This window comes from Micromys minutus (genome assembly GCF_963924665.1).
Source record: "Micromys minutus genome assembly, chromosome: 18".
NCBI classification, from domain to species: domain Eukaryota; kingdom Metazoa; phylum Chordata; class Mammalia; order Rodentia; family Muridae; genus Micromys; species Micromys minutus.
The window spans coordinates 7,546,034-7,560,154 of NC_137953.1; positions in this window are offsets into that span (position 1 = coordinate 7,546,034).

Below are 14,121 nucleotides of genomic sequence, written 5' to 3' on the forward strand. Positions count from 1 at the left end.
TATGTCAAAAGCTGCCATCATATTTCCCACACTTATCCAAATGGATTTTTACTCTGATATCATTTATTACTTTTTCATGATAGGGAATCTTTTCTGACAAAATAACAAAAAACATATATGAAGTTCTCTTTTCACTATATATATATGTGTGTGTGTGTGTGTGTGTGTGTGTGTGTGTGTGTAAAACTTAATTTTAACTTCTTAAAATACATGAGTGCCACACAAAACTGTAAGTGGTATATTGTAGATGCTCTGGCTTTTAAAAAATAATTAATAATTTAACTTTATTACATTTAGTACACAACCTGTTGTAAATGGAAAACCTCTCAAAGGAAAATTAATATTTACCAATGCTATTACAAAGACAAAATGAACATTCTCCACCACTCCACAGATTATTGGAAGTATCTCCATATGTCATCTGAAGCTGATTCACATGATGCTTGCTATGACAGGCACACATGGTGATTTGCTAAGGTAGGACCAATTGGAAGACACCTTATGTTTAGAGAAAGTGTAAATAGAACACAGGACAATAATGACAAGCTTCAGTAGCTAAGTTTTCAATTCTTCAGTGGTCTGGAGTCTTCATCTTCACTGGGCTTCACTTTCTTGAGAGGTATGGCTAAGAACTTCTGGCACCCCAGAAGATCCTGTTTGCTGTTGAGTAAGTGGAACTGTGTCAACAGACCAGAGATGGAAAAGTAGAGTGAATTCAGAAACCACATTAAGTTCTCATATCTGAGAATGGAAGGTGTTTCTACTACTCCAGACCAAGTTTCTATCCTGAATCATGACCACTAATCACATAGCACAGAACACTGTGAGTTTTCCATACTAATGAGGTGTCTAGGTTGCCCTGTCTTGAGATTATAAGCAATAAGCTTCCATTCCCAGACATACTTTCCTTAAAAAGGTATTTGTAACTTTAGTTTTTTTTTCAAACCCCAATTTTAGTGATGGTTCTTAAATGCTTTAACCTCTTTTTACCCTCTCACCCATCAGATATAGTTTATATAGGTTTAGAAAGGTTACTCTGTTTGTTGTATAGAAATAGGCAGTTCAGTTCACAGATTAGCAGCAATAGCTGGATCCACTCACAAACACCTCACAGAAAATATCAGGTCAGCAGCTAGTATCAGTGTCACAACCTAACAATAAAATTAAGACTTGTGCCTCAGTTTGAGTCAGTGGGAGGTACCAGGGGAAGTTCTTAACTGTGTCTCTTTCAGGGAAGGGAAGATTATTGAAGACTCAAGTTATATAAAAGCCTATCTTAGCTTGTCACTGCCTGTCAATTCCTATTTATACTTTCCAAATGCCGTGTGTCTTCCATGGGTCTTGCCTCCGCACTGGTCCTGCCTCAGCATGTGCATCCAATTAGCCCAAGTTCAAGAAAGAAGCAAAAACCTGCAGTATGATACCAGAAGTTTTGATATGTTACTCTCTGTGAAGTCCCACCAAATGATGCTAAGCTATGCTCTCCTTTTTGTTTTGTTTCCATAATATTTTATTGATTGTTTAAGAATTTCATATCATGAACCCCAAGAATCCTCTCCTCCAGCCCTCTCAGGTCTTCTGTACCCCATCATTCAGACCCCATCCTCAAAAATGAAGAAAAAAATACAAGTTCAATGTTTTTTGTTGGTCATATACTCATAGGAGTATGGCCAAACTCTGGAGATCCTTTAAGAAAACTGAGTCTTTCTCCACCCACCTCCCTGCCAGAACCCATCAATTGCAGAGAACTCCACTTCAGAATCCTGGTCTCAAATAGCTAACTTTGATGGCTCTCTGCTTACAGTGTTATTTTTTAGGGTGGGCTAGAGGTTGGCTGAGAATCTCTCTATGTAGCTCTTTCTTTACTTTAAGTCTGGAATCCTCAATACCCAAAGTGGCTTCCTTGCTATTTGCAGTGTGCAGGAGTACATATCATGGACTTCAAATTTTTCTGAAAACAGCAGGGACTATGGAGACCCACATGGACCCACATGGTCTCAGTAGTTAGTATTTGACATTGATCTCATTATTGTCTCTGGTGGCAGTGCAGACCACAGACCTCAACACAATCCTCTGCCACTGCATGGGCTGCAGAGTCTGTCCTAGAGGCACAGTCCAAGAATATCAACATTGCCTCAGGTGGGAGCCCAGGCCACTCATATCAACATGACTCTCTGCAGCAACATGGCCTGCTGATATCAATGTGGGTTTATGCTGCAGCACAGACCATGGATATCTATATATCCTTTAGTGTTAACACAGAACATGCTAGAACCATGAGCCCAGAAATGATATTCTTCTGTAAACATCAGGATAGATATCACCTTGGCCTCAGGTGGTAATGTAGGCCTCTCAGATGAATATGGTCTCAAGTTCATTCAACATGGCTTTAGGGTACAGTAAATCCTATAGACATCTATCAGTATGGCCTTCTGTGGTAACATGAACCATTCTTCCATATTACCCAGTACAACTGCACCATGATGTACATCATAGCCTATCTCTGAACACAGCTCCTTTGTGCTCTCAGAAAACACTTCCAAGTTTTGACCTCAGTGATCTAAGTCTCTTTTTAGTCACAGCTAAAGTATTCCCTCCAGCTAAAAAGCATTAATTGTCCCAGTGGTCCATTTTATTCATGACTTTAAAACCAGAGCCACATGGCTGAAGCTGTCAAGTTCTGCTTCTTTCTGGAGATGAAACATGAACCCCCTATTTTATTACTTTATCACTTGCTTTCTGTTTCCAAAATCCTTCACTGCCTAAGCTTGGCTGTTCTGAAACTTGCTTTGTAGATTGATTTTGAACTCAGAAGTATTTCTGTCTCCTGAATGCTGGGAACAAAGGTGTCTACCACCACATATGGACTTGATTAAACTTTTTGATTCTTGGAACATGATCTATACCAGGGTGGCCTTGAAATTAGAGGTCTCCTTACCTTTGTCTTCTGGTATTGAGGGAGTATACCACCATGCTTGGACCAAAGCGTATCTTGGTGAGATATTGCCCCAAAGTGACTACTCCCTTAACATGCTTATTTTCTTGAACATAGTATATCAACATACACTCTTGGCTTCAGCAGGACCATAGACCCAAACAAGACCTTAGTTCTCCTCTCATAGTCTTAATCAGAGAAAACAGGACAACATTTTTAAAGACATTATATCTAATTTAAATAGACATGGACACACAAAGTTTGCCTGCCTGGTTTTCTATCTTATTTTCTTCCAGTGTTTTTAACATTTATTTTTATTTATTTATTTATTTATTTGTTTGTTTATTTATTTATTTATATGACTACAGTTTAGAGACTGTGTGAATTTCATGAGAGACTTTGAACTTTTAACATGTTGAGACTGCTATAGAGTATTAGGACTTTTGACTTTGGCTTAAATATAATTTTGCGTATGCTATGGCAAGGTATGACCTCAATAGACTGATATATTTGAATAAGTTCATGGTGGCCAGAGAGTGGAATATGATGGTTTGAATATTCTTGATCCAGGGAGTAGCGCTACTAGAAGGTCTGGTCTTGGTGGAACAGGTTTGTTTTTGTTGGAGGATGTGTGGGCATGAATGTTCAGACCCTCATCCTAAATGCCTGGAAGCTAGTCTTCTCTTAGCTGCATTTAGAACATGAGGTAGAACTTTCAACTCCTCCAGCCCCATGTCTTCCTGCATGGGACTGTGCTCCTGCCTTGATGATAATGGCATCATCAAGGGCTTAACCACTGAACTTGTAAGCCAGCCTTAATTAAATATTGTCTTTTCTAATAAAAGTATACACACACACACACACACACACACACACACACACACACACACACATATATATATATATACTATAAATGTAAAGTAATATATCCCATTTTCTTTTAAATAAAAATTTATAGTAACACCAAAATTTATTTTTTTTAAAAAAGTTATTTTTTTAACTAGTGGATTATAATTTTATATTTTAAACTCACTACGTGATCATGTGTGTCTGTATTTGTATGATTCTGCATTTCTCTGCTCTGTGAACTATTTATTTATCTTCAGACAACTTGCATTACTATATTACAGTGTCTGTATTTTATGCTTTAAAATGAATTGTTTCCAGATACTTTATTCTTCTGGTTTTCAGTATTTTAGTTTCTCATAACCTTAACTCTTTCTTTTTTATGAAACTTCCAAATGAGCATTTGTAATAAATTAATGCTTACTTAGAGTAACTGCTGTTCTGATGAATTTCACAAAGAAGTACAATTCCAAAACTGATATTCCAATTTCATGTTCTGTGATTATAACTTCCTAGGCTTCCTTTTATTTGCTACATGAGAATTTCTCTAATTTTTCATCATTTATAAATATGTTTAAATGTTTATTGAGTTTTGTACTTTTTTTTGTACTTTCTCAGTTTAATGTACATGGCCATTTATGCATTCTTCCTTTTACATACCTATCTTTTACATGTTAATAATTTCTGTTTAGTGTGTGTTGTAAAACTTGTTTAATTCCACATCCATAAAAAAAACTGCATTGTATCATACTTAATTTATATCTTATGTCTTTATCCTCAGAAAAAGGTGACTATTTAAATTATTTAAAGCCGATGTTTATTTTACTTCTTTGGTTTTCTATCTACTCATAAAGTGTAGAACCTAGAGAGTCTGTTGAGGATATTTTTTGAGATTGTGCCTCTTTGTATAAAGTCATTTGCTGTTAGGTATAATGAGAGACACCCAGTAAAAATCTCCCTCTGGAGACCACAGGCCCACAAAAGAGACACATACCAGTAAGAGATAATAAGATCACCTAGCATCACCTACAACAAGAAGGCAAGAGACAAGTGCAAGACTCTAAGAAATGGAAACAAAGACAACATGGCAACATCAAAACCCAGTTCTTCCGCCAATGCAAGTAGTGGATATCCCAAATATCAGAAAAACAAGATTTAGACATAAAATCATACTTCATGATGATGATGGTGATCTTTGAGAAGCACATAAATAACACACTTAAGGAAGTTCAGAAAAGCCAGGGAAAACACATGGAAGAGGACTGAAAGACCTGAAAGGCTTGAAACATCATGGGAAGAACAACATCATCAACCAGCTAAGGCACTGAGGTGGTGAGGGTGTTTGAGAGTGAGCACCTTCATGGAAGCAAGTGTCTGGGAGAAGGGAGAGGAGTGGGGATGAAGTATTTAACATTTGAAATGCAAATACAGAGAATATTCAATAAATGTGAAACAAAAACTACATCCCACCTTCATTTGAAGCATGGTATCCAATATTTGGTAAATGTGCATCATCAAGTTATTTTTGGCTTAAAGATGTAGAAAGTGGGAAATTTTGATGAATGTTTTAGTTGTGTGACTTTATACTGTTTTGTGACTATTTGGAAGTAAATTATATAAATTATTATTCAGAAATTCAATTTCAATATAAGCACTTAGTGGTATAAATTCTTCTTTTTACACTTAATATAGAGAAACAAGAAGATTTTACTAGATCAGGTGAACCACTACAACATTGACATTTCCTTCTCCAAGTAGCAGGTAACAACATAACGGGAATGGCAGCTGATGTAGAAAACAAACAAAAAAAAAATCAAAAACAACAAAAACAAAAACAAAACAAAACAAGCAAAAAAAAAAAAAAAAAAAAAAAAAAACCAAAGACAAAGCCATGAATGCATATTCACACATTCAGAAAAAGGTACAGTGAATCCACAGTTGTCCTTGGGTGACATAAGTATGTATGTAGACATTCCCAATCAACAGAGTGCAGGAAACCTCTAATTTTGAATAGATTTCAGGACCCCAAATTAATTTAAAAATTTAGATGCCAGTCTAAGAATTAGCAAAGGATTGGAATTAAAAATTAAAAGCATAATTTTGATTATAGCAAAGCTCAAATTTTGACTCATTTATGTTTATATATATATATATATATATATATATATATATATATATATATGAGAAAATTTATAAAGCCTGATCAAAAATAAAAAAATAACAAGCAAAACATCTATTAATGCACTTACAGTCTACGTTTGTGGGTAAAATTGTGGGTAACATGTTTACCTTTCATGAAGATGTTGAAAAGTTTTTAACTTGATTGACACAGTGCCGTCTTGAAAACAATATAAATGTTTTGTGACAAGTATTAAAAATATTCTTAAGGTTGAATGACTATAAGAACAAAACTCATTTACTCAGACTTCTATAAGCTAGAATAAAAATTCATGTTAACAGTCATGTAATGATACGATCTCTCTTTATAGCTTGCAGATAGTGAAAGTCTGCTCTATTTATACACATTCTCTTTATTAAGTATGAGGGAAATGGAGTTCAAATCTCTTTCTCTCAGAGTAAAATTTTAAAATCATGAGCACAATTTTATTTATTCAAGCAATTTAATTAAGTCCTAATGCATATATGCTGCCTTGTTTGAGGATTCTCCAAATTAATTTGGGTACAAGATAGTATATACTATTGCTCAGTCTTGAATAATATTGTGCTACCAAAAAAAAGTCTGAGAAAATACTTAACAAAATACTTAATTTAGATTGCTACACAAAAAGAAGAGCTGTCGAAAAGAATCATTATATCACTATTATGTGATTTAAATGCAGAATATAGTTTTAGAAGAAGTTCACATAGTTTTTTAAGATTTGAACAATAGAGATAAATCCATCATTAGATTAAAAAAGATATTTAGTACAGCAAACCTTCACTTAAAATTACTTAGGTGATCATTATTTGACTATGCATTGGCATTTTGCTAAGCTTGAAGAGGTGCATAGCACACAGTGAACTCCAAGGTTTAGATAGTTAACAATAACTTATCAATATAGTTGCTTCCTTAACAAGGAACTATTAAAATTCATTGATATAAAATGTTGTGTGATAGAGACAGAAGAGGTGTATCTTATTTGGTTTTCTATTTTTTCATGCCTAAATCTCTTTCCCTATTTCCAAAAAAAGTTACAAAAGTAAATTATTAAATAAAATTATAACATATTTTGACAAATGTAGAATGACTAAACAAATGTAGGAAGAATAGACACACATAGAAGCTATCATTTGAAAGCATTAGCAGCCTTGAATGCAGGCAGGTACTAGATGGGCTCACAAGTTCTGTGACAGCAGTTTGAAAATTCAGCCCTCTATGGGACTGCAGATCACTCTGGGAGGATTCATTCTTGGATGTCTCACAGAGGAAGTGAACTCGAGCAGAAAATTGGAATGTTTCTTGGCCATGAAATCAGAGCTTCAGTTCCAAGGCTTTAAGAATAGCTGGGAATTGAGGGGTAATTTTGAAGGGGATTTGCAACTGAAAACAAGGGAGTGTGTCAAACTGCTTGTGGATAGCACACAGTTGAATTACTTGACACTTAATATGTGCATGCCCTATCTAACTCTAAGACCTACAGGAAAAGGCTGTAACTAAAAAGCCTGGGAGGCCTTCTGCTTGGTCTTCTAACACAACAGTGATGTGTATACTCCAATCACAATGAAAGAATTTTGAAAATATTTAATTTTTTGGAGATATACTAAGGTTTGCTTTCTCAGTGTATGTTTTATTAAGAACACATCCCTGTAACAGTAGTCACTGCATCCAAAGCTCAGGAAACATCTCAGAAAAGAGAGCAGCAAGACTTTGAGATCCATAAAAACAACTAGAACATGATTGGTCATGTCCAAGTAGTCAGTGTTACACCCTAAACACACTCACCAGTAATCAGACTCAATATGAAAGCATACAGAAAAAGAAAAAATAAAGAGAGGGAGGGAAGGAAGGAAAGAAGGAATTCTTAACAAATTCTTAATAACTTATTTTTATGAGCATCCTATTTCATTCTCTTTAAATCTAACCTTGTCAGGAGCCTTTAATTCTATTCCACTCTTTATTCTTGATACCAAAATAAATTAGTATCCTATGTATATATTGTGAAAAATATATAAACTACAAAAGTAAAATGAAAAGCCACAAGGTTATGTCACCAGCAAAATAGAACTGGTTACATCTGCTCAAATGCTTCCACTAGAAAAATAATGTTTGGGTAGACCAGAAGGATATAAAGGTAAAGGTACTTTACTCCAGTCTATAGAGGTGAGTTCAATCCTCATGACCCACATGGTAAAGAAAGGAAAGCAACCCCAAATTCAGGGTTTCCTCTGATCTCCACATGACTTCCCTGGTATATGGACATTCACAGACAATAAATAAATACATGCAACATTTGTGAAAAATAATTCTGAGAGCATGTGCAGACACTAGAATCTTACCAGGAGCCCCAAGATTTATGAAGAGAGTAAAGGGACTCAAGAGGATGCCAACACTTCTATGTTCACTTTGAGAGCACATACATGCAGGTATGTGAAGGAGCCATCTGGTATCTTCATGGTCTCAAGCCTGGAAAGAATTCTGTTTCTTGAAAAGCTTGGCTGCAGACTCACTTGGTATTTGCAATGCATTCCAAATTACCTGATAAAATATTCAGAAGAAATTGCAAGCACTAGTGTCTTGGCAGGTAGGTTGTTCTGCCTGTCATTATAGATTTTGTCTAGGGGCCTGAAGGTCATCCTGAGTTTAGGAAGCTGCACCACTCATTTGTACTTCTGACTTACTCTTGCTTCTTTAAGGGACAAAGAGAAATTGGACCATTTCTAATAGCTAAGGAGCTACTTATCATCTGAGCTTCTGTTTCTGACTTACCAGCTTCCAACTCATAAACCATATAAGAAGACCCAGTATTGACTCTTATTCTTCTTGCTCTACTAAAGTAACTTTGCTCATTTTACAGAACTTTTTCAGAGAATCATGCCCAACTGCCCCACAAGTGCAAAGCCATGCTTTGTTTTTGGGCCACAAAAGTCTGGATTTTTCTCTATCCCTCTCTTACATTCAAGATCCTCCTATGTCTTAAAGTAACTGATGTATGATTCTACCAATCTTCCCACAGAAAGGACCTAGTGGAGACCCATTAAAGAATTGCAGCATACTGCAAAGACCTTATCAGCTCAACGTACACTGGGGAAAACATAAAATTAAGGAAATAGTATCTAAAAATGTGTAGAAAATTTAAAGATAGATTGCAAGACATATGAAGTAGCATGCAAAGATGCATGCTTTGATATTGAGAGATAATTTGGTGCTGGGTGGGATAAGAAATTAATTGAAATATGTGGGGCCATGAAACTCTACATTCAGTACTCTATAGGTATTGGTAGCAAGTTCAGGAGGTTAGGGTCATTAACAGAAAATAGCAAGTTCCAAGTCTTCTTCTATTACATAAAATTGTCTCAAAACAAACAAACAAACAAACAAACAAAAAAGCAACAATAAAAAAAACTCAGAAAAATATAAACGAGAGAATGACTAATTTGGACAAACGAAGGAGAGAAGAGAAAATAGAAAGAGAAAAGAAAGGGAAGAGAATGAAAGGAAATGAGGTGGGGGCAGGAGAAGGAAATGAGAGGCAAGCTTGTATAACAAAACAATACCAGAAATCTTTTCAGTCCTTTTTGTACATGCATGTACCTTTATGTAGAAAGGCTAAAAGTCTTATTTGAAGTGCAAACTGAATAAACACACTCTAACACAATCACATTATCAATCTCAATTTTAGTAAAAGAGGAAACCATAGTAAAGGAGAATGAGTAGAGAGCAATGCCATGCATCTTTGTTTCTAGGATCTGTTCAGAAGGCACTGGGGAAGTTCAAGGATGATATTTTTCCAGTACTAGAAGACAGGATTGTTAAGACAACAAGACTTTCCTACCAAAGCCATCTTTCCGAAGCTGAGGAATGGCAGTGTGTTTCCACAGAAAGGAAAGATGTGAGGATTTTTAACCACACAGATCCTATAAGAAAATCTAAATAGATTTTGTTAATCTGAAAGGAAAAGATGTTTATGGAACAAATTTACCTGGACATTTAAAACCCACATACCTATATGTGGGCAAACTCAGAAAAGCCTTTAAACAAATTAATGAACACAAAAGCACATAATTGAAAAATCACAGTGTAACTTGAAAATTAAGATATGTATATGGCAGAGTGCAGTTAAAATATAGACCTTTGTGCAATTGCAATCCAGATATGAATTTGATATAGTACTTTTGTGAGTAAACTGCTTTTGCTCTTATTCTCATGGTAAATGTGCAGCAAGAGCCTATAATTAAAAGTTCAATGTAAAAAATGAAAATACTCTATCTCAGAAAATCTATTAATCACAAAGAACTGTAGTAAAAGGTGGAGATTAGAATAGCAATACTCTAAAATTGCAAGAAATAATAAAACTATTATTAGAAAAAGAGTAAAGTTATAGGAGACAGGTGTATAGCATTAGTATAGTATTAGGTGGGCTGAAATTGAAATTTTTTTTTAGATTCTAAAATATATTTGTAGAATTAAATGATCTTCTGAAATAGTAACTTAAAAATGCTATCCAACCTCTAAAAGAATTGCCAAAATGCTTTTAAAAATCTATACAAGTATCTCTCTCCTTTAAATAAAGTTGTAAGCAAACAAATCCGTATTAAACTTAAAAAATAAAGATGAAGGATCTGTTGTTTTAAACTACTTTTAGAAGGTTCTACAGGACAGATGATGTGTCAGGTCCTCAACACTGAAATGAAGTTTGAGATTTATGTTTACAAGTCATAGATACATGTCAGTATCCACTGACCTGAGGATAGAAATCTTAAATGAGTAACAAGTGGAACTTAGGGAAGTGAAAGGGAGGGGGAAAATGCAAAGTTCAACAACTATGAACAGGTGAGCAAAGACTGAAAGTTGGGATTTATCATATGGTAAATGAACACAGAAATGTACTATTCTAAGTTTTGAGATGAAGGAAAAGAGAAAGAGGAAAAAAAGGAAACAAAAGCAGAGAGTCTAGGAAATCATAACAAATATCACAGAATGTCAAAGGAATGAATACATGGGTTTGGGGAAAGGTTAAAGGACATTAACAATCTTTTCTCAAGACTAAGTAAATGAGAAATAAAAGTAGGGACAGCACAAAGATCCTGTGAGCTCAGCACTGCAGCAGACTTCTACAGATGATTATAAATCAAAGAATATGGAGAAAATGTCGATTTCTCTCAACACACAAATTATCAGGAAAAAAAATCAAAAAAGGAAAGATTTAAAAAAATAAACAAAACAAAAAGAGTTCTTCAATAATAAAGAGTAGCCAAAGAATGCATGTTGAGAGCCTTTTGTGCAGCACCCAAACATGGCGCCGGCTTCAGCAAACAAAGCTGTTGCCCAGCCCAAGAGACTTAGTGCCCACGTCACAGCCCGCTCTCGGGGCATACTAATGAGCTACTGGAGAGCACACCAATCAAGTAGTGACACGAGTCTCCTGGGCATATATAAGCAGTGCATTTTCCTTCCATGTGGTCCCTTGCTCAAGGGTATTGTACAATAAAGGTTGTTCGCAGAAGAATCCTGTTGTTGCACACCTTTTCCTGCCGGTGGTAAGTGGGGCGCGTGACAAATGCATACATAGTTCTGAGGGCCAATGTGACTTGTACATAGAGATACACAAAAAGCCTCACAAACTATTACAAAAATTTAATAAACCATACATGACATAGACCCATAAGCACAAAGGTGATTGTATCTCAAAATGGCTAATGTGTTGTAGACCCCATCAACATAGTAGAAAACAGTAAAATAACATACTTAATAGGTTAATAAACATGGCCAATTTAAAATTCCTTCCAGTGGTGCAAAGATGATTCTATATTTTCAAACCAGTAAATGTGTTTAATTCACATCACTAGACTAAGAAGACAAAAGCAAATGATGTTTATGAAATATGCAAAAAATAATACAATGAATAATCCCTTCTTAATTAAAATTCAATAAATTAGGTATATCAGAATGAGACTAGAAGCACTGCTTACCAGGTTTCACTATGTTGAACTGTCAAACATGAAACTATTTGTATACACAAGATTGAACTTAGACTAGCAAAGAACCTCCTGTCTTTGTTTCCTGTATGCTGAGGTAATATTTCTACCACAGTTGGCAAAGAATAGATTTAAATACAATAAAGAAAGATTCTTTTTTCTTTGGAATTTACCACCATTCCCCTTTTCATATCTGTTCAACATAATTTTGGAGGGCTCAGCCAAAGCAGGGGAAAAACGCTTTACATTAAGATTTGAATGAAATTAGTTAAGTCATACCTCTCTACAGATAGTGTGATCTTATAGATAAAAATCCTAAAGACTCTACCAAAAAAACATGCTACCCCAATCAAATAAACCCAGTAGCAAGGTATAAAGCTTGGATGCAAACATTGTCAACAAAAGTGTGAATTTTTAGGTAAATCCTAAGAGCAAACTAGCCAAAATAGAAATAAGAATATAATTTCATGGCAGTCAAAACCAAAGTCACTTAAATGGATATTTGCTAAAAAAAAAAAAAAAAAAAAAAAAGAAAAAAGAAAAGAAAAGAAAGAAATTCTACAATTAAAACTTCAGAAATGAGTGAAAAGTTGGTGAAAACATGAATACATGGAAAAGCTGCCAATATTTGTCTGTTGGAAGAATTAAAAATTTTGACATGTTCACAATATACAAACTTATGCCAATGTCATGTCTCACAGCAATTAGAAAGTTCTAGCTTTCAGGCTGGAGAGCACTGGCTCCTCTTCCAGAGAAGCCAAGTTTAATTCCCAGTTGCCACAATGCAGTTCACAGCTGTCTTTCACTCCAGTTCTAGAGGATCCTACACCCTTATACTGATATACCTGCAGGAAAAACACCAATATAAAACAAAACAAAACAATTACATTAAAACATTTAGATTTTATTTTGAGCCACAAAGAAGAACAAAAATAGAAGCCAGAGTAGTCTTTGAATAAAGAAAGTAAAGCTGTAAACATTAGACTATTTGGCCTCAACATATACAAGGTGACATATACAACATATACAACATATACATTGTGACAAATTGAGTTTTGATAAAGTTGTCAACAATTGTGCCAGTAAATACAATAATGCAGGCACGACTAATGCTTCAGTAAAGTTTATTGAGATTACCACAGGTCCACAAAAGAGAGAAGGAGATTAGGACTGCTTCTCTGAGCATGTATAAAATAAATGGAAAACAGACTAAATTTCTAAATGTAAAGGAATAATTAAATGAAACTATTATCAGAATTCATGGAGGAAAATGTGTGTGGGTTTGATGTAGAGGAAAGAGGTTTGGATAAGATCATTAAGGTGAAATGATAAATAGACACACAGATTAGGCCAATCATCAATGGGAATGAAGTCTGAGCAACATCGCTGAGCCATGAGCACCGGTGTGTGGCTTTCTATTTAACCATAAACATCATATTTCCTTGATTATGGACTTGGGGTCAGGGAGCCATTGGAATTCTTTGATTCTCTTTCGGTGGGGTTACATTGAATTAATATTTTTTTTAACAGTTTAGAAGGAGGAGAAAGAGAAGAAGGAAAAAAGAAGAAACAAAATGGGACTAGGCAGTGCTGTGCATGCCATTAATCTCAGCACTAAGGGGTCTGAGAGGCACATTCCTATGAGCTCAAGCTTAGCCTGGTCTACACAGACCTTTTATAAAACCGTTAAAAGATAAGCAAGTGAGAGAATATGACTGCATCGTTCAAATCATTTCCTGTCCCAAAAATTAAAATATGTTACCAGTAAAATAATTGATCAATTAAAACAAAATAACAAATAGGTTGAGGAAAACACTACACAGTAAAACCATCAATGGATACTTTCTAACAATTACATGAAAATGACCTAAAAATAAGAAAGAAAATATTCAGCATCATAAGCTCTTACGAAAGCATAAATTCAAACATCGATGACATGGTTATCAATTATCGCAGAAACAAACTGAAAGAGGTTGTTACTGTAAGGCATTTTTTTTATGTTCTAGCATAAGTACGTGTATTTGCTAAAACAACTGGAAAGGTGTCATTACTACACAAACACACACTTCAATAAGAATCTATGCTAGTAGAAATGTCAAGGTCTGCAACTCGGCCATTACAAATTAGAGCCTGTGAACACGCACATTTTTCAGGATACATAAAAAGTAAAATGAGGACAGTGTAAGACATTTTTAAATACTGTC